The following is a 26,068-nucleotide window of genomic DNA, read 5'->3' on the forward strand; positions in this document are numbered from 1 at the left end:
TGATGATCTGGACGAGGGGATTGAGTCCAGCATCAGTAAGTTTGCAGATGACACCAAGCTAGGAGCAGGTGTGGAGCTGTTGGAAGGTAGGAGAGCCCTGCAGAGGGACCTTGACAGGCTGCATGGGTGGGCAGAGGCCAATGGGATGAGATTTAACAAGGCTAAGTGCAGGGTTCTGCACTTTGGCCACAACAACCACAAGCAGCACTACAGGCTGGGGACAGAGTGGCTGGAGAGCAACCAGGAGGAAAGGGACCTGGGGGTACTGATAGATAGTAGCTGAAGATGAACCAACAGTGTGCCCAGGTGGCCAAGAGAGCCAATGGCATCCTGGCCTGCATCAGGAACAGTGTGGCCAGTAGGACAAGGGAGGTTATTCTGCCCCTGTACTCAGCACTGGTCAGGCCACACCTTGAGTACTGTGTCCAGTTCTGGGCTCCTCAATTCAAGAGAGATGTTGAGATTCTGGAACGTGTCCAGACAAGGACGACAAAGCTGGTGAGAGGCCTGGAACACAAACCCTGTGAGGAGAGGCTGAGGGAGATGGGGTTGTTTAGTCTGGGGAAGAGGATGGTCTGGGGGGACCTCATTGCTGTCTACAGCTACCTGAAGGGAGGCTGTAGCCAGGTGGGGGTTGGTCTCTTCTCCCAGGCAACCAGCAACAGAAGAAGGGGACACAGTCTCAAGTTGTGCTGGGGTACATCTAGGCTGGATGTTAGGAGGAAGTTCTTCCCAAAGAGAGTGATTGGCATTGGAATGGGCTGCCCAGGGAGGTGGTGGAGTCACTGTCCCGGGAGGTGTTCAAAAAAAGCCTGGATGAGGCACTTAGTGCCATGATCCAGTTGATTGGATAGGGCTGGCTCATAAGTTGGACTGGATGATCTTGGAGGTCTCCCCCAACCTGGCTGATTCTATGATCCATAAACTTCTCTCCACACAGTGCTCTCTCAAATTAGCAAGGTGACATTAATGTGTCAGGGATAGGATTTGACAGAAGCCATGCCACAGAAAGCAAGAGTTACAAGTGGCACACCAGGGACAGGGAGGGATAAAGGAGTTTGAATTAGGATGATGGGATCCCCACCACTACTTTCACTTGCTTCCATGGGAAAGAGTCCTGCTAGGTGTAAAAGGACCAAATAGTACACGCCAGTAAGAAATAAAAAAACTCATGAAATCATAAATCTTTTACAAAGGGGATCTGCTGGGGAGATTATATTCACTTTTCATGGACATATTAATTCAACAGTGGCATATCATATTGTTCTCTGTGGGGGAAAAAGACATTGTTTTAAAGTATGATATTTAGAGCATTCCTTTAGGAAGGAAAGCAAATATAATCTTGGCAAGGAAAACTGACAGCATGAGCATTGAGTAAGGGACATTAAAAGCAGGGCCCAAGTCCCAGCTGCCAAAAGTCAGAGTGGCTTGACTGGAGCTCTTGGACCTAAGCCCATGCATGGGAGCTGAGAATGAAGGTCACCTCCATTTAGCTGCAGCTCCTTGAAAATGTTAAGTAAATGAACACAAAGGGCAATTTTTCACTGGGCCTGTTGTGAACAGACAAAGTTTGACGGCTAGCAAACACCAGCGGCAGATGAGGAGACAAAAATGTTACAGCTGCATTTAGTTTCACATTTGTTGGTTTGGAACTACCAGGCCATCTCTTTCTGGACTGCTTCTGCCACAGTAGTGAAAACTGATGAGCTGTTCTGGCTCAAAGTCCACGTGGTCTGGATATGGGCAGAACAAGACAGCCAGCTGCAAAACATGGGCTAACCAAAGTCCTCCTTCACTTGCTGTCCACTCTAGACTCTCTACATGCCTGGTCTCTGTTCTCCTCTATTCCTACTGTGGCACATGTCCAGAAGTGTCTGCAGTAGACTAACATCTATCTCCTGCCTAAATCACAATTAGATCAAAGCCAATAAACATGTCCCTCTCCCAAGGAACTGTATCTGACAGACATCTGAGGAGCATCCTGCACATAGCTAGCTATCACACATGGATGAGGTCATCAGAAAGTCTGCACACAATGATGGGGCTGGATTGGTCTCAAGACACTCCTTTAACAGCTCCACCTTTGGCTCCCCACTTCTCTCCTGACCCAAAAATCTTGGATTCCTCTGAAATGGAAGCATCCCTCCCCACTTCTCTATCCATACCTTTTAGCATAGTGGTCAAAGCAACTTCACAGATGACATAGGTTCACATTTCCTCCAGCTTGGCTTCATGATGCAATGGCACTGGGACAGGACTCCTGTCCACTGTACACGTTTTCCAGACATTGATCTCACACACAAGTCCCTGAGGAGCTCCACTGTCTCCTGAAGCATATCTTCCCTGAGAAGGCTGTAGATAATTAACAAAAACACATGCAGACCTCAACTCAGATCAGTGTCACGCAGCACCATAAGCACAAACCCAATCAACTCAAGCAGTGTTGCTTTGCCACAAGGCTACTTTCATAATACAGGTTAGGGGTTGACCTACTGGAAAGAAGCTTTGTGCAGGATAGGAGCCCTGGAGGACAAATTAATCATAAGCCAGCTATATGCCCTTGTGACCAAAAAGGTCAACGCTATCATGGGGTGCATGAAGAAGAGTGCGGCCAGCAGGGCAAAGGATATTTTCCTCCTGCTTCTGCTCTGCCATAGTAAGGCCACACCTGGACTGCTAGGTCTAGTTCTGGGCTCCCCAGTTCAAGAGAAACAAGAAACTACTAGAGAGAGAGTTCAAGAGAGGCTGCAAGGAGGATGGGGGGGCTGGAATATCTGTCCAATCAGAAAAGGCTGAGACCTGGGGCTGTTTAGCCCAGAGAAAGGAAGACTGAGAGGGGACATAATGAATGCTTATCAATATCTATAGGATGAGGGGCCAGAGGATGGGGTCAGACTCTTTTCAGTGGTGCCCAGTGACAGGACAAGGGGCACCAAGCACAAACCAGAATACAAAAGGTTCCATCTGAACATAAGGAAAAACTTCTTTAATTTGAGGGTGACAGAGCAATGGGACAGGCTGCCCAGAAAGGTCATGGAGGCTCCTTCACTGATGACATTCAAAGCCCATCTGGATGTGATCCTGTGCGGCCTGCTCTATGTGAATCTTAGACTAGATGATCTGCAGAGGTCCTTTTCCAACCCGTACCATTTTGTGAATGGTCTGTCATCCACAAACACACAAATTACCACACAGTAGTGGCATGGCAACGTTCATGACATCCTTCCTCACCCTCCAAAGTAGCTAATTTCAGCTTAAGCTTACTGCATGAGGTAACAGTAACTGCTGACCAGCTTTTGTGTCAATTTGACTTGCACTCTTAGGCATAGATAAAGTCAGCTTGGCCCATCAGAAAAGATGAGATTTTCTTATCACCTGAATTGTGTGGGACACTGCACAAGAGAGCACATAAACGCAAACTTCTGCTGGACTTCTCACTTTTCTCTTTCCTTTTGCCAACTCAGCTATCTAGATAAAAACTTTCCCACCCATCCCCAATGAGGTGTGAAATTTGAAGCATCATTGCTCCCACGGACAAAACTGCACATAGGACTGCTCCTAGGTAATTAAATAACTAGATAAAATAAAAAAGAGGTGATGAAACATACACTGCTAGCAGTCAAAACAACAAAGTCAGCAGGCACATAGCACAAAGACTCTTGATGCAGCATGACTCGATGCTTTTCCAACTGAAACAATTCTATCATTAATCCAGTTGTACATTATTTGTGTATTTGCCATCAGCATATTCAACTAACTGCTCAAGATGGAAAACACTAATAAGGTTGGCTTTTTCTCCATACCTGGGCCAGCCTCCTGGTTCAGACAAGCAGTTTGTAATAGCCAAACACTTGGCCAGCCTTAGTTTCTGTAGAAACCCTTGCTGTGCTGGTCCTTGATATTGGGTTTAGGGGCAAAGCACACTGGCAGCAGCCCACAGTCCAATGCTGTAGGAAGCCAGAGAGGTCTTGGACTACTCCAATTATCCAGTGTGAGCACAAGAAGGAGGTAGCCTGTGCTTTAGCTTCTGTCCAGGGCCCCTGGAAAGTTAATCCTATCCGATTACACTATTTTTTTTTTCCACAGAAGAAATAAACAGTCTTTTGTACTAAACATAAGGCTGCCTTCTTTTGAAGGAAGATTTATCATCCAGGATAAATTCATGAGTTCATTCCATTTCTGTCCCAAGTCTTCAAAGCAGTAGTTTTGTTTCATGATGCAATATCAGTTGGTTCTGCCTCAGTGCCAGGCAGTTCTCAAAAGGGGGGGAAAAACCCCACCAACCCAAACAAAAAAAAAGGCATTCATGCAGATCATCTCATCAGTTGCTTAAAGCATGCACACCAAATTCCACACATGCATGTTAGAGTCATATGAACATATACTTAAGAAGCTAGGACTGGCTTCCCTCGAGACCACAAACACCAGGGATGCAATCGATGTCACTGTTCGATGAAGAGAAGTGACTGGTGGATGACAAAATCTGCTGTGAGCTGCTCCAGGAGAGGACCAAGCTCTGAAATAAGAAGGATGGCTCAGTTGCCTTCCTCACACCAACAGGGACTCTGTTGTACTGAGCTGAAACCTTGAACTCATTACAATGTCACTCTGTCTTTGGATCTGATATCCTGTGGGGGAATCTTCTGGGAATGAATTTTGGTTCAGACTTGGGTCAAGAAGAGTTGACTTGACCTGAAAATAAATCCAGGCAATCTCAAGCTGAAGAGCTATTGACTACTGTTTGCAATACAATAAAGTGAGGAGATCAAACTCGGCTGAAATCCAGGGCTAACATAAATCCAAGGAGAAAGAGGAACAAGAAAATTCATTCACCACCATGACAAAGGGGACATTTTTTGATTTGGCAGAACTCAGAGCAGGGACTGAAAGCACTTTCCAGGCAGCATTTTTAGTGTCCCATATGGTAAGTGCATGCTGTTTAGCTCTGCTGATATCTTCAACAGACTGGCAGTAAGATAAGAGGTAGGTGACTGTACATGTGTGTGAAAAAGGGTTTGTGGCTATTTTCCCCCTCTTTTTTAACGTCACTAGATGGAGTTTCTCTGCTCACACACAGGGCAGCTTTTGTGAAAGGTACTTTATATGGATCCCCAAGGAAAGATCTCAGTGGACTGGCTCTGAGCGCTATTGTGTTGCATGCGTGTGTAATAATGCTCAGCAACTTTCATTTTCCAGCCCAGAAGGAATGCTGGTTGTACTCACAGCAGCTCCAAGATGAAATCCTTCTTCTCCCTCATGCTAAGGGCAGTTGTAGCATTAACTTCACTGAAGCTAGTCTCCTACTTCCTCCAGGAGCTTTTGTTTTGCAATGTTTGTTGGGTTAAGTGATTTTTCAACCAGCTGATACTTCCCATGTCTCTACTGCAGGGAGCCTGAAAGACCTCCCTACTCATGCTGGAAAAGAGAACACATCACCCTCCATCCAACTCTCCTCTTTCCCAGACCTGACATCCAGAAGCAGCAGTTTGAGACATCAGCCCTTTGCCCAGATCCATAGCACATAGAATCATAGAACCAAGCAGGCTGGAAGAGATCTCCAAGATCATCCAGTCCAACCTAGCACCCAGCCCTAGCCAATCAACTAGACCATGGCACTAAGTGCCTCATCCAGTCTTTTCTTGACCTCCAGGGATGGTGACTCCACCACCTCCCTGGGCAGCCCATTCCAATGGCAAATCACGCTCTCTGGGAAGAACTTCCTCCTAACATCCAGCCTATACTTCACCCAATACATTTTCCTGTGACTGGAACTGTTGGTCACCCAGAAGATGCTCAGGAGGATCCTCTGTCCACTCAGCAGTTAAATCATAGTACTTTGGTAATTTTACCAGTTAAAACTTTAGGAGTGCAAAGCTGTCCTACAAGCATCTAGCACATGCAACCCCCAGAACAGGTTGTGGAGATGTTTGGGCTTTTTAATTTCATCTTTTTTAATCACAAGAAAGACAGGGACCTGTTGGAGTAGATATGGACCCAGAGGAGGTCACAAAAATGATCAGAAGGATGGAACACCTCTGCTACAAAGCACAATTGAGATATTTGGAGTTGTTCAGCCTGGAGAATAGGAGGTTCTGAGAAGACCTTAGTGCAGCCTTCCAGTACTTAGAGGAAGTGCTATAAGAAAGAGGGAGACAAGCAACAGAATAAGGAGAAATTATTTTCAATTTAAAAAATAGGAGATTCAGACTGTATCTAAGAAAAGATACTTGCTACAATGAGGGTGGTGAAACACTGGCACAGGTTGTCCAGACAGGTGATAGATGCCCCATCAGTGGAAACATTCAAGGTCAGGTTGGGCAGGGCTCTGGGCAGCCTCATTTAGTTGAAGATGTCCCTGCTTACTGCAAAGGCAAGCTAAACTAAATAGCTTTTAAAGGTCCCTTCCAACCCAAATAATTTTATGATTCTATGATAGCAAGAAGATCTAATGATCCCTGGACATTATCAACTTTTAATGTGCCTGGTAATTATCCTCACAGCAATACTCATCTGAAGTTTGCATATGTTTCCACCCTAAAGCAGCTGGTTCATCTCAGGATAAATACTAAATGTAGTCTAGTCTCTCTGTTGGTATTCATTATCCACCCCATTCTGCAACAAGGATTCGGTCAAATCCCTCTAGTCCTTCCTCCATCCCCTTCTCCCAAGCATGCAAAGGGACAGACCTCCTCTGCACTTTGCCAAGGAAGAACCAGAGCAGCTTAGCTCACTGCAGTACAATAGATGAAAGGGGCTGTGCCCAGGAGCCCTGGCAACATAGTCCAGGCAGGAGCTTCAGCTGAAGACACATCAACCTAGACAAGACTGAGCAGAGTAGCTGCTTTCAAGAGATGAAGGCAGTCTCTGTGGTAAGACATGAATGCCACATTCCCCATCTGAGTGCAACTATTTCTAAACACAGCCCAGGGAAAGCTGCATATTTATTTTTTCATTTCAATAAGCTCCATTTTATGAACCAAGTTGTGCTCTTGTTTATAGAATAAATTATGGTGCCTCTTCCCATCTCCCACTGTTACTGCACGATTCCTGGTCAGATTGTATAATGTTTGATCTAAGAATGTATAAACTCCACTAAACAAAGCTGCAATAGAAAGTTGAATAAGTCAAGGCTCCAACCTCTTCAGAGGAAAAAGAGGTAGGTTTGACAAAGTAACATGCTGAGAGAGCCTGGGAATCTTTCAGATAAAATGAAGTATTTTAAGAGAGACTCAGCATTTCACATCTGCACTCTTAAAACTGTCAGGGACTTCAGCCCTGACTCAAGTGAAAGCTTTGCAAATTGGGATTTTTGTTTTTCACTCTGTGTGAAAATTAACACTTTCAGCTGCAATTAGCAGTACCACAACCCTGCTCACACTTCTGCTCCAAAAACAAGCCACACATGAATATTCATAGCCAAGCAATGCCATCTAGTAGGAACTTCCTAGTAAAGACCTTCCCAGCGTTATCTCTCTCCCAGATCAGCACAGATCAGTCACCCTACAGTGACTCTATGGGTAGATGCCTACGCATTAGTCACCTCAGGGAGCTCTGGAACAAACACTTCTCATCTAACCTGCAGTGCAGTGGAGGATTGCTCTAGGGGTTATACACATGGGAGTGCAAATATTTTTTAAGAGACACATCTTTTCTTCACATACACAAAAAAACCCACTCCACACCACATTATCACAGTAGTTTTGGTTCTCAATCCCTGTCTTCTCTGAGATACAAATTTGCACAACCAATTTAATCCTCCTTTTTAGAACTCATTTACACCTAGAACACAAAAAAACACAAGGAAAACCAGTCCTGGAGATTTTCCACCCATCAGTGTCACAGTGAGGAGGAGATCTGCATAGTCTTTTATTCATTACCGCCTCCTCCTTTGCTCAGTTATCAAGCATATTGCAGTCCAAGTACTTGAATCCTTTCTGCAGAGTGTGGCAGCTAGCACCAACAAAACTAACTGGAAAAGGGGGAGAATTATTGATTATAATATCATAAGTCTGATGGAAAGGGAGTTAAGCAGTTCTTCTAATGCAGCAAACAGGCTTCAACTCCACTTCTCCTGATCAGTGTAATTTAGCCTGACACAAGACAAGAAACACAAAGCAGGGAAGTCACTAAGGAGAAGGGGGTAAAAAAAATTCCAGCACCACCTTAGATAGTCATGTTTCAAGGCACACAAAGAAACCCCTAGTGAAGCAGTGAAGGCCAAGCGTTCCCACATAATGACATAACATGTTAGTTACAAGCCTTCCCAGCACACACTGACACGTTACCAAACACATGGACCAAAACCTCTGCCTAGAACTCTAAAAATCCAAGTGAAGCATCATCAGTCAGTGTTCCATTGCCAAGCCAGTCTGAAGCCATGCACAGAATCTGGTGGATCTTGTTGCACACAGAATCATAGAAAGTTAGGGGTTGGAAGTGACCTCTGGACATCAAGTCCAAGCCCCCTGCCAAACAGGATCACTTAGGACAAGCCACACAGGAGCACATCCAGACAGGTCTTGGAAGTCTCTAAAAAAGAAGATTCCACAACCTGTCTGGGCAGACTATTCCAGTGCTCTGTCACCCTCACAGGAAACACATTTTCCTCATGTTGAGGTCAAACTTCTTGTGATCCAGCTTGTATCTGCTGCCCCTTGTCCTATCACAGGACATCACCAAAAAGAGACTGGCCCCTTCTTGACATCCACCCTTCAGATACTTATAAACATTAATAAGATCCCCTCTCAGTCTTCTCTTTTCCAGACGAAATAGCCCCAGTTCTCTCAGCCTACTATTAATTGATTTACTATTACTACTACTATATGATTTACTGGAGGGCCAAAGTGGCCACCTGACTCCAACTTTTGCAGGCAGGATGGTCCATCTTCTCCTCCATCTGCAGGACTTTCCATTTCCAGTTTGAGAGGCAGAGAAGAAGAAGATAAACAGCTATTTTCCAAGTATGCCAAAGAGAAAAGGCAGATTCCCTGAGGCTCCTTTCCACTCTCTAAACAGCAAAAAAGTTATGGTCCACCAGAGTAACTTTCAAATGAAGGGCCACAAAGAAACTTGGAGCTGATCTCAAGCTTACATAAATTGGTAAGGCCCTGGCTGCCCAAAAGGCAGCTAGGAGAGCAGAAGGCAGAGAAGCATTGTCCTCCAAGTTTAAAATATTTATTTAAAACTGGACACTAAGAAGGTGAGCAAAAAAAATACTGTTTGAAAGGAGAAGGTGGTTAATTAAGGGATGGGAAGATTGCATTTACATGGCGATGGGATACATTTAACACGCCTCATCTGAAACAAATTGAGAACTGATTAAGCACTCAAAATGAAACAAACACCTACACTAATTATTAACTTCTGCTTGTAGTATTAGAGGAAATTCAGTTTGCAAAGCAAGTTGCAGATAGCTCTAAAAATGTGTCCTTACTTTGCAGAGAGTTTTATAAGGATGATCCAGGTGCTAAGTTCTTGCCAGTAGTTGTTTTGCTTGGCTCTCTTGAAAAGCAAACAAATAAACAACAGAAAAAACAACAAAACCCCAACAATGCCTTATGGAAACTTCAGGGTAGTCCTGGAAATTCCCTGGCCCACCAATAGAGATGGTGGGGAGCTCTCCAAAAGGCAGTTTTGGACAGAAGTTTTCTGCAGGAAAAGTTTGGTTTCATGGAAATATTTCACATTTTCCAGAAGGATAAAAGCTGAAAGAAAGATGTCTTAATTTTCAGGCAAGGTTAAGTCATCATTTGGTCTAGATCACTGCTACTCCCCACCCTTTGCGGGTGAAGCCTTCTGCTGGAGCGCTGCTAACATGATTCATCCAACTCTCTCCCAGGAGAGACATTGCTTCACTGGCATCCCTCCTGTATCTTGAGAAACGCAGTTCAGCCAGAAAAGAATGGAGGCAGCTGCTCCAGGCAGATGACTTTTCTCTTGCACAGGCCCATCATGTTTCCTGCACAGAAACAGAAGGACTTAATCATTCTCTTGACGTGAGGAAGAAAAGATATGTTTGTTTTTTAAGCCAGGCTGCAATGATGAGAGTTAAGATGCTGATGTCAACTGCAGCAGTGTAACAGGCACACACCCTCAACTGGCTCCAGAAGCAAGGGAGGGTCATCGATTAATTATTACATGATGCCAGGAGACAGAGCTGCAAGCAGCAGGATTGCCATCACACCAGCTGTAATGTTTGCTGGTCAGTCCAAATCCTTTGGATCCCCAAATAAGCTAGTAATGATCAAATGGATGAAAGCAAGGTCAAAAGGCTCTTCCAAGAGGTCTGCAAGATCCTTCACAAGCAGCTAATTGTTTAAGGCAAGAGGCCCACACATCAAGGATGATTGGTCTTGCAAAACAGACGTTACACATACTTTTGGGGCTTTCCTGATTTTTCAAGGCTAGCATTTTGTTTTACTCTTTCTTTAAGATCTGGGCATGAAGTATTTATTAGCATAGACACGTGTTTGGTTAGCAGGGACAGCCAGTCACAGTGAGGCCAACATCTGGAGCCCATGACCACTTGCGTCGGAACTACTTTTTGTGTGAGTGAAGACATGCTGGGAGGTCATAAGCAAAACAAGAATTAATTTAGGGCAGTCTCTAGGACTCATAATTGGTCTCACAAGCGTGCACAGGATGTTTGCACAGAGCAAAAGGTACTGCTTACTGTGTTTGTACTGTTACTATCAACAACGCTTTGTGATTGCCTAGAAGTTCAGGACAGGTCAAGATGCCACGAACAATTCCTTTGCTACAGAAATCAATGTTCTGCCCCAACGGGTTTTACTTTATGCTGCAAGCAATGCAACTGCTGCAGTCCTGCATCAGCTAATATAAGCAGAAGAGAGGGTGCTGATGATATCTCAAGCCCTTGCGATTTGTTTTGTCAAAGGACCACCACGTCCTGCCTCACCTACAGGAATTTACTGGCATGCAGTGAGCACACTCAGAGGAGCAATTAGCTAGAAGTTCCAACATCAAGCCAGAAATATACTACTTCTCTATGTTTACTTATGGAACAGTAATCTCTTGGCCTTCCCACTGAAGAAATGCATGTCCTTGTAAGACTTCAACCAGCATTTGCACCCCCCTAACAAATCCACGCAGACTAACAGAGAACTTTCACAGAGGAACGCAGCCAGATTAAGTGGCTATGAGTGTTTGAGGTCATCAGGGTTAAAAGCTACATAATGCAGAAGATAAGGAGCACAGGGAAAGCAAAGTGGTAGTTTAGAGAAATGACTGAAGACAAAACATCACATCTGATGCTCCTGTTAAAAGTCTCAGATGTTCGACTGCTACACAGGGCTGCTGAATTTCAAGGCTCTTTCACAGGAAGGTTCTTTAAGATGTCTGTCATTTTAGAAGTCCACAGAGCACTCTTCCAGCAAATAGGCTTCTCTCAAATAGTGTTAACCAAAGACATTTATTTACTTCCAAAAATCAGGGATGACTTAAGCCTGCCCTCACCTACAAAAGGCTTTTCATCTCTTGCATACTTTTTGTCATTGAGCTCTTTTGTTAGACTTGAAGTTTCCCACTCTAGGAGAGTTGCATTGGAGTGATTCAGTACAAAACCACCACCTAATATGATTTGCCTTCTGAGTTCATATTACAGAGAGCTGCACTTGGCAGAGAGAGTAACCAGTAACCTTAAAGAGCCTGCACAAGTGACTCCAGGTGACAGAGAATCTGGAAAGCAATGGGAATTTCAGTCCCTTTACCTGATACAGAAGACAGCTGGGTAGATTTGACAGAGGGCAAGTAGAGAGAATCTTTTAGAGTAGGGTTATAGGGTGGACTTGGTGATCCTCAGGGTCTTTTCCAACCTAGATGTTCCTGTGATTCTGTGAGCCCTTAGGATGTGATGGCACCAGCTCAACATGAAACAGCCTATCAAGTGCTGAATCAGAAAGAGGGCAAAACAACAGCACAGAGAGTCAAAACACAGCTCTGCTGAGGATAATACAAGTCATGTTTACCCAAGCCATCCAAAGTTAGACTTGGACAAGCACACTCTTATCACCATCTCTAAGGTTATGTAATTTTAAAATACAACTGATGGCATCAACAGGGAACGACAGTTGGAGAAAAAAAAAGGAATTGCTGACAAAGCCTTGCAAGGTAAAACCTGAGCTGCACTTCGCTTCCAGGTCCTAAAGCCCCACGAGGCACAGAAAAGAGAGTCCTCTCCACAAAACCCTCTCCTTTTCAGAGGAGCAGCATAGCCATTAAATATTTCCCCTGTAAATCATCACCAGAGCACATATTAGCAAGAACTGGAGCATGTAAGCCCTGATGATGGTAATTGTTCTTAGCAGGTTGGCTCACACCTGCCCAGATCTTTACTAGGTCAGGAAAGCAGCTAACTTCAGAACATGAACCACAAGATAACAAGGAGAAATTCCAGCGGGGACCCTATAAAGAACATCCAGGAAGCAAAATTACCACTTTTAGAACCTTTTCAGGAGCTTTAGTGGCACATGCTTGCTGTGCAATTTCAGGAAGATTGTAGCCTTATAATTTCTGTCTTCCTTTTCTCCTTCCCACAGATGATACAAGTTTTCATGAGAGCCTGGTGCATGTCAGTGCCAGCTGTAAGGACCATCATTCCTGGGTATTTACAAATGTTTTATTGCACAGCTGAAAAACATGAGAAGAAATAAATTATGAAGCATCTTGAACGATCATGCACTCCCATGAGGCACTTAAGATACTTATAGGAATAATTTACAACTACATTATAAAATCCCTCGTCCTTGAAAATTATGCTGATGCTGCAGAAAAATATAAATCAATACTGCAATGGGCTTTCAAAACTGCACTTACTTAGACTTTATGAGCAGGCTATCATGTCCAAGTTAAATGTGGGGGTTGCATACATCCAAACCAGCTATGTTCTTCCCTTCTGTGGGCTTTAGGCTGTCAAGTCAAATGCAAAAATAGCTTCAAACAGGGTTCAGAAGATGTAGGCACACCCCAAGAACCTGAGAAATTGTGCCTGCTCTTACAGACACAAAGCCATCTGAACTACTGAGGAGCAGGAAGGCTTTAACACATAGAGAGTTACAGGCTTTTGGTGACACAGAGCTATTGGCAGCTGCCCAGCTCATTATGCCCAGCCATCCTTTGAAGGCTATCATTTTGTGAAACAGAAATCAATACCCCACACACTGCTACAAGCTGATCCAGCAGGTCGTGACACTGCATCACCAGCAAAGTAAAGAACAACGAAGGGATATGTCAGCAGCCCCAGGTGCAGCCAGTTCCCCCTTGGTGCAAGGTAACGCTCAGGTAGGAAGCATAGAATTGGTTGATCCTGCAACCTAGAGTGAAGGAGGGGATCTCCCAAGCACAGATACAGGCTGAGTAGTGAAGGGCTGGAGAGCAGCCCTGAAGAAAAGGACCTGGGAGTCTGGGTTGATGAAAAGCTCAACATGAGCTGGCAGTGTGCACATGTAGCCCAGACAGCAACTGTGTCCTGGGCTGCAGCCAGAGAAGTGTGGCCAGCAGGGTAAGAGAGGGGATTCTGCCCCTTTACTCTGCTCTTGTCAGACCCCACCTGGAGTACTGTGTGCAGTTCTGGAGCCCCCGACACAAGAAGGACATGGAACTGTTGGAGCGACTCCAGAGGAGGGCCACGAAGATGCTCAGAGGGCTGGAGCAGCTCTGCTGTGAGGACAGGCTACAAGAGATGGGGCTCTTCAATCTGAAGAAGAGAAGACTTTGAGAAGACCTTATAGTAGCCTTATAGTGTCTGAAGGGAGTCTACAGGAAGGCTGGGGAGGGACTATTTACAAGGTCTTGTAATGACAGGATGAGGGGTAATGAGTTTAAAGTGGAAGAGGGGAGATTCAAACTAGATGTTAGGAAAGGGTTCTTTACAGTGAGGGTGGTGAGACACTGGAACATGCTGACCAGGGAGGTTGTGGCTGCTGGAGGTGTTCAAGGCCAGGCTGGATGAGGCCTTGAGCAACCTGTTCTAGTGGGAGGTGTCCCTGCCTATGGCAGGGGATTGGAACTGGATGATTTTTTGAGATCCCTTCCAACCTAAACCATTCTATGATCTCCTAACACAGTATCTCCAGGTTGCTGCTGGATAGTATCAAGGCACCTGGACTGCAGTCCCTCTAAGCTAGCTCAAAGGCAGATGCTGCTGATGGGTGTTTGGAATGGCACTGCATGGCCAAGCTGACAACATCAGCCTGGTGTCAGACCAATGACTCTTAGAAGCTCTGCCTCCACTCAGAGTAACTTAATACAAAAGCATTCCTTTATCATGAGAATAGCATTAAAAGTTGCAAAGGAAATGCACATCTAAGTCAACTGTTTTAATACTGATCAACTCAAGGAATCTGTGTTAGCAACAGATGAAAAAAAGCTTTAACCACATCTGACAGGATCACTGTTGTCCAACTCTTTGAATCTCTTTGTTGCCCTGTCAGGACATTACACTGACCTGACTGGGCTTGTACCCCTCAATGCTGGAGACTGGCTCCAGCTGCTTTTTGTTGCTGTCTAAGAAATTATCACAGGAGACTTGATGCAATTAGGCCTCAAAACCAGGGATGTCAGTCCTGCAGGGAAACTAAGCCTGCCTCATGAAAGTCACTTCAGTCTTTGCTTTTGCTGCACAAGGTGGTGGTGTTTTTTTTTCCACCCTGAGGATTTATATCAAAGCAAGACACTAGTCAAGGCGCAGCAAGCCAGTGTAGCTTTTTACTTCTTTGTAGCTTGTCAAGGTGAACGTCAGTGGAAAAAAATTTCAGAGGTGACCAGGCACAGAGATGGTCATCTAAAGTTACATACCTTGGTACAAGAAAAATAAAATCCCACCCCCATGTTTATAGTAAAAGCAAACCTGGGCTCTCTCAGCAACAGGATTCCATTTCCAAATCAGCAACGGGAGCCTAATGAGCTGCACGGAGGCAGCCAGCTCACATCTCGCTGGTCCTCCCCGCAGACCAAAACCTCTCTCAAGATCCACCACCTTTTCACAACCTGGCTGAACACAGCTCATCCCAGGGATGCTGTACCTTTCAGACATCGTTTGCATTTTCCTTTAACTGGCCTGGTAAAGGTTTTCTTTGAGGCAATATTTCTCAGGGTAGTTCTAGCATCTTATGGGACTCGAGGTGCGCGCTGCAAACTGCTGATCCTGCACACAAGGAATAACAGGGGGAGGATGTATAGGAATAACATTTGTACTGAATGTATGTTTTTCAAGAGCACACTTGAAAGCCAGCTGTGTAAGCAAAGCGAGTGAGGAAAAGTATCTCTGGTGAAGCCCAGCTCTGCAGCATGTATGCTGGAGGTCAGCACAAGAACAAGGTGGATGGTGGATGAGGGAAACTGAAGGCTATGGATAGTGCACTCATTTTTCCTACACTTCCTATTCCTGATCCTCCCTGATCTGTGCGTTCTCTCAGTTTGAGAACAGACATGGGGCACGCCCAAAATAAAAAGCTTGTAATGATATGACAGCTGTCTACAACTACCTGAAGGGAAGCTGTAGCCAGGTAGGGGTCGGTCTCTTCTCTCAGGTGGCCAGCGCCAGAACGAGAGGACACAGCCTCAGGCTGCGCCAGGGGAGATTTAGGCTGGAGGTGAGGAGAAAGTTCTTCACTGAGAGAGTCATTGGACACTGGAATGGGCTGCCTGGGGAGGTGGTGGAGTCGCCGTCCCTGGAGATGTTCAAGGCAAGGTTGGACGTGGCACTTGGTGCCATGGTCTAGCCTTGAGCTCTGTGGTAAAGGGTTGGACTTGATGATCTGTGAGGTCTCTTCCAATCCTAATAATACTATGATACTGTGAAGTTGTGCCGGGGGAAGTACAGGCTGGATGTTAGGAGGAAGTTCTTCCCAAAGAGAGTGATTTGCATTGGAATGGGCTGCCCAGGGAGGTGGTGGAGTCAACATCCCTGGAGGTGTTCAAGAAAAGACTGGATGAGGCACTTAGTACCATGGTCTAGTAGATTGGATAGGGCTGGGTGCTAGGTTGGACTGGATGATCTTGGAGGTCTCTTCCAACCTGGTTGATTCTATGACAGCTTTTTAAAAAACCCTACTGAACTTGCTTGTATCAGCAGGAAGCCCCACTCGCAACTGTCCCTCTGTACTCAGCACTGGTGAGGCCACACCTCGAATACTGAGTTCAGTTTGGACCTTCACACTACAATAAGGACATTGAGGTCTGCAGTGTGTTCCAAGAAGGGCAGCGAAACTGGTGAAGGGTCGAGGAGCAGGGGTCCTCAAACTATGGCCCATGGGCCAGATATGGCCCCCCAAGGTCCTCAATGCAGCTCACCCACCACCCACCGGGGGCTGGGCGGAAACCAAGCAGCCGCTTCCTGACACTTAATCTGCTCACCTGCCTCTGCAGCCCACAAGCACCCGCTGGGACTGGAACCAAACTATAGGCTGGCCCCCGACACTGCTGGGCTGGAACCAAACTATAGTCTGACCCCCGCCAGTGTCTGAGGCACAGTGAACCAGCCCCCTGGTTAAAAAGTTTCAGGACCCCTGGTCTAGAGCGTAAGTCTTATGAAGACTGGCTGGGGGAATGGGGTTTAGTCTGCAGAAAAGGAGGCTGAGGGGAGACATTACCTCCCTCTACAACTCCTCGCTGAAAAGAGGTTGCAGCAAGGTGGGAGAGAATCTCTTCTCCTAAGTTACAAGAGGAAACAGTCTCACATTGCACCAGGGGATGTTTAGATTGGACATCAGGAAAATTGCCTCACCAGAAGAGTGTCAAATACTGGACCAGGCTGCCCAGGGAAGAGGTGGAGTCATCATCTCCAGAGGTATTTAAAAGACACATTGATATGTTGCTGACAGACATGGTTTGGAGATAGACCTGACAGTGTGGGGTTAATGGCTGGACTCCATCTTAAAGGTCTCTTCCAACCTAAACAGTTCTTGGACTATATGACCCCAGACTGCCCCAGCAAGATGTACCACCTGAATTGACATACTGCCAGTTAAGCAGGCACCCCTTAGCCCCTGCAAGATGTACCACCTGAATTGACATACTGCCAGTTAAGCAGGCACCCCTTAGCCCCTGCAAGATGTACCACCCGAATTGACATACTGCCAGTTAAGCAGGCACCCCTTAGCCCCTGCAAGATGTACCACCTGAATTGACATACTGCCAGTTAAGCAGGCACCCCTTAGCCCCTGCAAGATGTACCACCTGAATTGACATACTGCCAGTTAAGCAGGCACCCCTTAGCCCCTGCAAGATGTACCACCTGAATTGACATACTTCCAGTTAAGCGGGCACCCCTTAGCCCCTGCAAGATGTACCACCTGAATTGACATACTGCCAGTTAAGCAGGCACCCCTTAGCCCCTGCAAGATGTACCACCTGAATTGACATACTTCCAGTTAAGCAGGCACTCCTTAGCTCTTGTTGGAATATTAAAGCTGACAAGACTAGGGAGAGCAGGCACCACTTCTTGCTTCAATCACTCCTCTTAGAATCTTTGTCTGAAAAGCCTATCACCACAACACGTCTTGGATTTGCTCCCATTGTGAAAAGCAGCAACAAATGGAGAGATGGAGTATAGTGGAGCTCTAATGGAATTAGCCTCATAAAGTTTTCAAAGGCTACAGTTGGCATATTCCCTGGATAGATCTAAGCCATCCCTAAAACAGCACCTGGAAGGCATAGGTTCCACCTAGAGAAAAAAAACACAACTACATTTTGCACTTTCAATGGGCTGGGCTTCTCCATCATTTAATTTTCATACATGATTTATACCTATGCAACAGCTGTTCATCCATAGCTCTCCCAGATATCCAGACATCCTAGAAAATGTTTCCCAATTCTTCATTTTACCTCCTTGTGCTAGTTTGAGCCTAGCTGGGATATTTTGGTGAGAAGAATTAGATTATAGGCTGCAAAAAGGAAACAGTGGTGATGTCTACTTCACACATAGGCTTGCTGAGATGTATAAAAGCAAGAACACAAACAAAGATAACAGAGTTGCTCTCTCTGGCTCTGACTGCATGTACTTCTCTCTCTAACTTGCTGCCCAACTAATCCATCTGCTTCCTAACCCCCCTGGCCGACCCTCCAAACTACCTTGAGCATAAGGCAAAGTCTGGGGTAAGGTAGAGGGGTGGGAAGAAGGTGGAAGGGTGGTTAGGAGCCCCTCCTGGGGACTCAGGTTTCTGGGAGAGATGCTGTGTTTCTGTATTACTTTTTAACTTGTACATTTCTGCATATATTGTAAATACCTATTTCTATATTATGCTAAGCTGTAAATACAGCTTCATTCTTTAATTTCCAGATCCACTAAGTCTAGTCTGGGTGATCTTCTTAAGTGTGGGAGGGCAGGTAACACCCAAACCATCACAGTCCTGGTTATGGCATTTATTCTGAAGAGAAAACAAAGTAAAGCTAAATATCTATCCACTGAAATGACTGCAGGCTTTCACTGCAGAGCTTTTACACAAAACATTTTCTATCCATTTTCACTCAGCAAAAGAAGGTTCTTATTGTGCTTTAAATTTTTATTGCATCTCTGAAATGGAGACATTGTGAGAAAAGCTAGTAGTCTTAATCCATTTCTTCCCTAAGTCCGTGTGCAGGGGAAACTACAGAAAGAAATGAAACAAAACTTTGGCTTAATGACAGGGTAAAGCTCTTCATTTTTGGACGACTATTTTTTTCTCCAGATGTCTCCCTACTGTGACTGATCCAAAAAAGTATTTGGGAAATTCATTTTTGGATATGAAATGCCAGTGATATAGAGGATATCAACATTTGTAAAATCTCCATCCTTTCTGCCTCTCACCAACAAACAGAAATGGTCAGAAAAACAGGAAAGAAAATGAGAAATTGATTCTTGGCTGAACTACAATTAAGTTGTAGCTTTCCCTTAACTTCCAGAGCTTTATTGGAGAAATTTTATTTGATTAAATCAATTATAGGATCCACTGGAGATAAGTTAGGGAATTAGCTTTGCTTATGGTTAATATCTTTCACTTTGGGGTGCGTTTTGCCTGGCAGAGAAGATGGGGAGAAGCTGTGGTGCTTAATGAAATTTATTTACATGGGAATGTGCCCGATTATTCCAGGATAGGAAGAGGTCTGCAGGGAGGCTTCCACAAAGGAGATCCAAGGGCAGAGAGCCTCACAACTGTCACCCATGGCATCTGGATGCAAGTCTCTGCACAGCACTCATTTGCTAATGTATTTTTCCAAAGCCCACAGCACACTGAGGATTTTGACATTTTGAACACTGGGAGAGGTAGGGATGTGTCAGTGCCTTCTGGATCTTGTGGTTGCTTTGCATTTATTCTGTTTTGCTGGGTTAATTTTTGAATGATTATTTGGTTTTATTACTATATTATCCCATTGGTGGGCAGAGGCCAGTGGGATGAGATTTAACAAGGCCAAGTGCAGTGTTCTACACTTTGGCCACAACAACCACAAGCAGCACTACAGGCTGGGGACAGAGTGGCTGGAGAGCAGCCAGGAAGAAAGGGACCTGGGGGTACTGGTAGATAGTAGCTGAAGATGAGCCAGCAGTGTGCCCAGGTGGCCAAGAGAGCCAATGGCATCCTGGCCTGGATCAGAAACAGTGTGGCCAGTAGGACAAGGGAAATCATTTTCCCCTGCACTCAACACTGGTCAGACCACACCTTGAGTGCTGTGTCCAGTTCTGGGCTCCTGAATTCAAGAGAGATGTTGAGGTGCTGGAACATGTCCAGAGAAGGGCGACAAAGCTGGTGAGGGGCCTGGAACACAAACCCTGTGAGGAGAGGCTGAGGGAGCTGGGGTTGTTTAGCCTGGAGAAGAGAAGGCTCAGGGGGGACCTCATTGCTGTCTACAACTACCTCAAGGGAGGCTGTAGCCAGATGGGGGTTGGTCTCTTCTGCCAGACAACCAACAATAGAAGAAGGGGGGACAGTCTCAAGTTATGGTGGGGGAGTTATAGGCTGGATGTTAGGAGGAAGTTGTTCCCAGAGAGAGTGATTTCCCATTGGAATGGGCTGCCCAAGGAGGTGGTGGAGTCCCTATCCCTGAAGGTGTTCAAGAAAAGACTGTATGAGGCATTTAGTGCCATGGTCTAGTTGACTGGATAGGGCTGGGTGATAGGTTAGACTGGATGACCCTGGAGGTCTCTTCCAATCTGGTTGATTCTATGATTCAGTTCTAGTTAATATAGTATCAGCACTACAATACTGCAAAAGGATACTTTCATACCCTTTTATACCCACAAGCTGAATCTGCTCCTGCAAGTAGAGAATCACTTCTTTCTCCTACAACTGCTGCATTCACCCCAACACAGCATCAAGTGCTAAGGTCACAATAGAAAAAAAAGGACAAATTTTCACAGTTGGTACTAATCTATCTCATCCTGAGATCCTTGGGGACTAACCACCTGTGGACATGAGGGAGAGCCTTATTCATTTGACACTGGGCCAGTCAGAGGCAAGTCTGATTTCAGAAGGCCACAATTACCTGCTAATGATCCTCGTTGCAAGGCACATGTCACACTGAACTGGCTACCAGGCCTAGAAAGCACAATGGTGCTGATGTGGGAGACAGGCTACACCTCTTTTTTAAACTTCATTACCCAGAGGCTGCTAATAAACTGGAGACCAGGAGCAGCATGCTCATGGCCCACCCTGCAAAATGCCAATTACTGTGGTTCTGACACAGCAAACAAGTGAAAGAGCCTTCTCACAGCACTGGTATTGAGTAAAGTGGAAGCCACCATGCACAAACATGTTGCAGGATGGTACTATTGGTGACATTACGTACTTCAATTGTTAAATCTGTGAAAGGGTCAGTGGTCTGCCCTCACCTGACTGGATATACATAGAAATGGGTTTTAAAAGAGAAGAAATTGCTTGAGTGTCCTATTGCAAACCAAGTTTTTGGAGGCTTCCTGCACTATTAAAGCAATATAATAATAATTAAAAAAAAAAAAAAAAAAAGAAGCTAAATAAGCAAAGTCAAAACTGAGGTTTTGTTTTGCTTTAGAGCAAAGAAACCAACACCTAGAAATAAAACCTAATATTGTGCCTCTAACTGGATTCACATCTTCACCTTGCTCCTAGACTTTTCTCTACCACAGCCAGTCTCTGGCTGTCTCCAGAGATTCCTCCTCTGGCCATATGAAAGGTTTTTCACACCTCTCTATGGCACCAGCCTTTAATACAGCCTAAAAGTTAGACTCTTCCTCTAGATGCAAGCTCAGGCTGCTAAGCTTTAAGTCTCCACCATGGATACGGAGCCTAAATGTACCATGAAGAGCTCTGGAAACAGAGGCACTTAGGGTTTTGGTGAATGAAGATTTACTTCATTTGAAGCTCAACATCAGATTTCCGCTGTACCTAAGGTAAACATTAAGTAAATAGTATCCATTAAAGGAGGAAACATGGGATTTTGTTTCATAAAAATAAACACTTGAGATTTAAAAGCTACAGCCCATAGCTCTCTAAGCTTCATTTTTAATAAACTGTACCCGTTTTCAAGCATGAAATGCATTAGACTGCAGAAGATGACTATTCCAGAGCTATGAGACCTTATTCTCCAACTTCACAGAAATGATGCTGAGTTGAGACTGCCCAAAGTGAGACACACCAGGGAAGCTCCTATAGCTTGGCATTGCATAGGTCCCTGTGCCAAGCAAATTCTCATCTACCCACAGTGTACTGCTGGGGTGTGTATAAGTGGATGAACCCGACAGACCAAGTAGGGTGGGGAGAGTAAGCCTAAGGAGGTGGAAGAAATCTAAAAACTAAAATTAAAAAAATACAAAAATCAAAGCAAAAAAATAAAGCAGAGATTCCTGACCTGGTTTCAAGCTGATATGAAATACTAGCAGGAGGTGGTTGCTAGTGGATATAGTCCGTATGAAAATGAGAGGTCTGGTTTCCGTAACTCACAGCAAGAGTGAATGGGCTAAGCCTCACCAGTGCAACAACTGAAGCTGTCTTTGGGGAAAGCATTTGCAAGACCAAGCTGACTCTTCTTTCAATGTGTCAGCAAGGGACACTTGCTTATCACCAGCACTCAGTGCTGGCCAAGGACAGCGTGTGACAGTGCATAGTGCCAGAAGTTGGTGCCCAAAGACAGGGAGAGGGTGCTCACATTTCTCTGACAGCAGAAAGCAATATGGACTGTAGCCACTCACAAGAGTTTAAACCTCATTTCATGCACTGCTGCAAGTCATTCTAATGTATTTCACTTTCCCAGACTTCCTCACTGGCACTTCTCACAGGTCCTACCTCCATGACCTTTCTGTTGTCCTACTCCCCCACCTTTATATATGAATGTCACCTGTAAAATACAATCTCAGTCAGATCTCTCTGACCTATGTGCACCACACAAAAATTCCTTGTGCTAACATTAGGCATGCTTGAATGAGCAAGGGAATGAAAACAGGCAAAGAAGCGAGCTGGGAGAAAGACGGCTATGTAATGCTAAACAACCATGTCAAGAAACAGCCAACCACATCCCATAAAATAAAACCATCTGTGAGGCTTCCTCATGTCAAAATAGCACCTCTGTAGCACAGAAAGCGTTCTGCATGCTGAGGCCTGTGGCCCTTTGGGCTCTTGTATTGGGCACAGACTCCTTTGAAGCACTGGCCGCTTCATCTCGTAGCTCCACAGCTCCACTGCTTTGCATCAGAACACAGAAACCACCAACAGCTCAGCTCTGTAAAAGGAGCACTTTCCAAGATGCTCTACAAAGCCAATATGCAGTTCTGGGAAAGGAATTTAGATAGTAATTAATGATTTTTGTTTGGTATTTAAAATATTGGGAAGTTCTGATAAAAGTCATGAGAATTCCTGGGCAAAAAAAACAACCAACAATCTGTTTCCAAAACCATCTTGCTATACCCCTTGCAAGTTCTAACACAAACACCAGGTCCACAGATTATAAACCTTGGAGAAGACAACTTAAGCAGCCTTAAAGTTCAGACTTAAGACTGAAAATATAATGAAGTACACAGTTACAGATGAAACTCCCTCTTTGACAGACTGGACCAAATTCAATCCTGCTACAAACCACTCAGCAGATGAACCTGGTCCAGCCATGGCTCAGATCTCCAGTTCTAATGAAAGCTTGTCCATGGTTTGAACCCAGCAACAATTAACTTTGACAGGGGGAGATAAGATTCAAGTTTCAAAGAACAGGGAGTTTACTAAGTTTTTGTGTGCTTTCATGAGGCTTTGATTATTATTTTAATGCAGTTGTTTGTGGTTTAATTTCCCTCATTGTTTTGTTTTAATCCTTAATGGTTACACTGAAAAGATAAAAGTCTACACACTCATGGCAGGAACCAAGGAATGGCTGAAGTCCAACCTACCTCCACCCCACCACACTCATCTGATACGCTTCCAGAGATGGGAGAAATCAGACAAATGGATGCTGTGGGTAGTTTGGGACTGACTTGCTACAGACTTTCTGGAAAAGGGAGAACTCATTATGCTAGAAGAAAAGCCAAAAGTAGTTAAGAAAGCACTTTTTTCAGAGACTAAAATAAGAAGCCAACAGATCTTCACGTACTTCCCAGCAGGAAGCCTAGAGTTATCCATAACACTGCTGATAGCCCTCCATGCTTGGCAAGGTTCCCATTCAACCATCTGGAGCTCATCCATCGAGGTGCAATTTTGAGGAAGGAGACTCAGTGCCTGGCAAAGGTGCTCAGATATAAGCTGGGAAGAGGGCTTTGGCTCCCAAGTTTCAGTATCACAGTATCAACAAGGTTGGAAGAGACCTCACAGATCATCAAGTCCAACTCTTTACCACAGAGCTCAAGGCTAGACCATGGCACCAAGTGCCATATCCAATCTTGCCTTGAACAGCCCCAGGGACGGCGACTCCACCACCTCCCCGGGCAGCCCATTCCAGTGTCCAATGACTCTCTCAGTGAAGAACTTTCTCCTCACCTCCAGCCTAAATCTCCCCTGGCGCAGCCTGAGGCTGTGTCCACTCGTTCTGGTGCTGGCCACCTGAGAGAAGAGAGCAACCTCCTCCTGGCCACAACCACCCCTCAGGTAGTTGTAGACAGCAATAAGGTCACCCCTGAGCCTCCTCTTCTCCAGGCGAAACAATCCCAGCTCCCTCAGCCTCTCCTCGTAGGGCTGTGCTCAAGGCCTCTCACCAGCCTTGTCGCCCTTCTCTGGACACGCTCAAGCATCTCAATGTCCTTCCTAAACTGGGGGGCCCAGAACTGAACACAGTACTCAAGGTGTGGTCTAACCAGTGCAGAGTACAGGGGCAGAATGACCTCCCTGCTCCTGCTGACCACACCATTCCTGATGCAGGCCAGGATGCCACTGGCTGTCTTGGCCACCTGGGCACACTGCTGGCTCATGTTCAGGCGGGTATCAATCAGCACTCCCAGATCCCTCTCTGTTTGGCTGCTCTCCAGCCACTCCGACCCCAGCCTGTGTCTCTGCATGGGGTTGTTGTGGCCAAAGTGCAGCACCCTGCACTTGGAGCTATTGAATGCCATCCCATTGGACTCTGCCCATCTGTCCAGGCGGTCAAGGTCCTGCTGCAGAGCCCTTCTGCCCTCCAACCCAGCCACATCTGCCCCCAGCTTAGTGTCATCTGCAAACTTGCTGATGATTGACTCCATGCCCTCATCCAGATCATCAATGAAGATGTTAAAGAGGATGGGGCCCAGCACTGAAGTACAGTTTCACTTGACAGCAACTGAGGGTATATGTCCTCTGCAGATGGTGCAGCTGCAGATGGCACAGGCAGTCCTAAGCTAACTAGAAGTCACTTCTGACAGTGGCAGCAGAGTTCTGCATGTCTGCTGAAACTCTCCCGAGAGGCTATGCAAGTAGTTGGGCCGTTCGCCCAAGTGGCTGCTGCACTTTTATCGGTACCAAAGCTAGTTAAAGCCAGTTCACCTCATGCCTCCAGGAACCACAAAGCCACCACAGCTCCTGCATCATAGAGGAATACCTGCATCACTTCTGTTCTCACCAGCTGATGTTTTGATCTTGCTGATGTCTTCAGCAGCGCTCCATCTGACTGAGGGCCAGGAGTTTGCTCTGCACCTCCGTCTGTCCTTTGAAGGCAGCAGCGATATTCACCCTCCTCGAGGGCTGTTAATGAGACCGTGTTCTCTAGTTAGGTGGAAGTACGGCTCTGAAGCCTTTACCAGAGCTGTTCCAGACAATGCAGCCACGGGAGGTCTTTCAATAAGAGGAAAGAATCAAAGGTAGGGAGTGACCTGGTCAAATCAGCTGGGGAAGAAGATGTAGGGGGGAGGTGGGAGAGAGCAAGCGCACTGGAATCACTGCGGCTTTCTTCCCATGGCCCTTGGATGGCAAATAACAGTGGCATAAGCATTCCCAGGTGTTCTCAGCATTGCCAAATACCACATAGAAGGGCTTGCCAACCACGCTGCCAGAAAATGTGCCATCAGCATAAGAGAAAAACAAACTACAATGTGATATAATGTATTTCTAAGTGCTATTTACACCATCCCCTGACGCACACACACACTTGTGTCCCCACAGTATTTTCTTGACTGCATTTGCAGCCCCTACTTTGCATTCACACAGCATGCACTGAAACCACCCATTAAGTGAAACACATGGACTTCCCTTCTCTTACCTTGACGTTAACTTGGAGAATACCTTGCTGAAGTCAAGGGCAGCAGTGGGGGAAAAAAAGCTCCACATTAAGACGGAGCTGACACTGCTCGACTGCCACATTTTCCTTCCCAGCCCATTCCCATACCTTCAACCCATGGAAGCCCTCAAATATGCAACTCACCCACCTTTGAGTAAGGCAAAGTCCTCTCATACCCACAGCGGCTCCTCAAGAGTTTTTCCTGTACGTTCAGGTATTTTGTTCTTTATTGCCATGCTGTAGGCACATTCAGTTTTCTCCTTAAAATTATCAGAGTTCTCCAGCCTCATGCTAGGAGTGGGCACTTACTCTTTGATGATCACACTTGATCAGAACCTGGGAATTTCTTTTTCCCCTGGACTGTCCAGACCCCACAATTACAACATAGCTTTTAACATATTGCTTTCACTAAGACCACTAGCCAAAGTTAGAGCTTGTT

At 45.6% G+C, this 26,068-nt stretch overlaps 1 protein-coding gene across 4 annotated transcripts in view; it reads right to left on the minus strand.

Moving 5' to 3' along the window:
* Nucleotides 1–26,068, minus strand: part of ACKR3 (atypical chemokine receptor 3) — a 67,049-nt gene that overhangs the window by 13,744 nt on the left and 27,237 nt on the right. The window contains exon 1 of one of the 4 annotated variants that reach the window (XM_064159566.1): nt 2,166–2,186. The exons of 2 other annotated variants lie outside the window; for them this stretch is intronic. The gene's annotated coding sequence lies outside the window, so the exon portion shown is untranslated. Of the gene's footprint in view, nt 1–2,165; nt 2,187–12,099; nt 12,649–26,068 lie in introns of those variants that run through there. One more of the 4 variants, XR_010305847.1, reaches the window with a different exon arrangement.

Source organism: Pogoniulus pusillus, chromosome 2 (assembly GCF_015220805.1).
Source record: "Pogoniulus pusillus isolate bPogPus1 chromosome 2, bPogPus1.pri, whole genome shotgun sequence".
Taxonomy (NCBI): Eukaryota; Metazoa; Chordata; class Aves; order Piciformes; family Lybiidae; genus Pogoniulus; species Pogoniulus pusillus.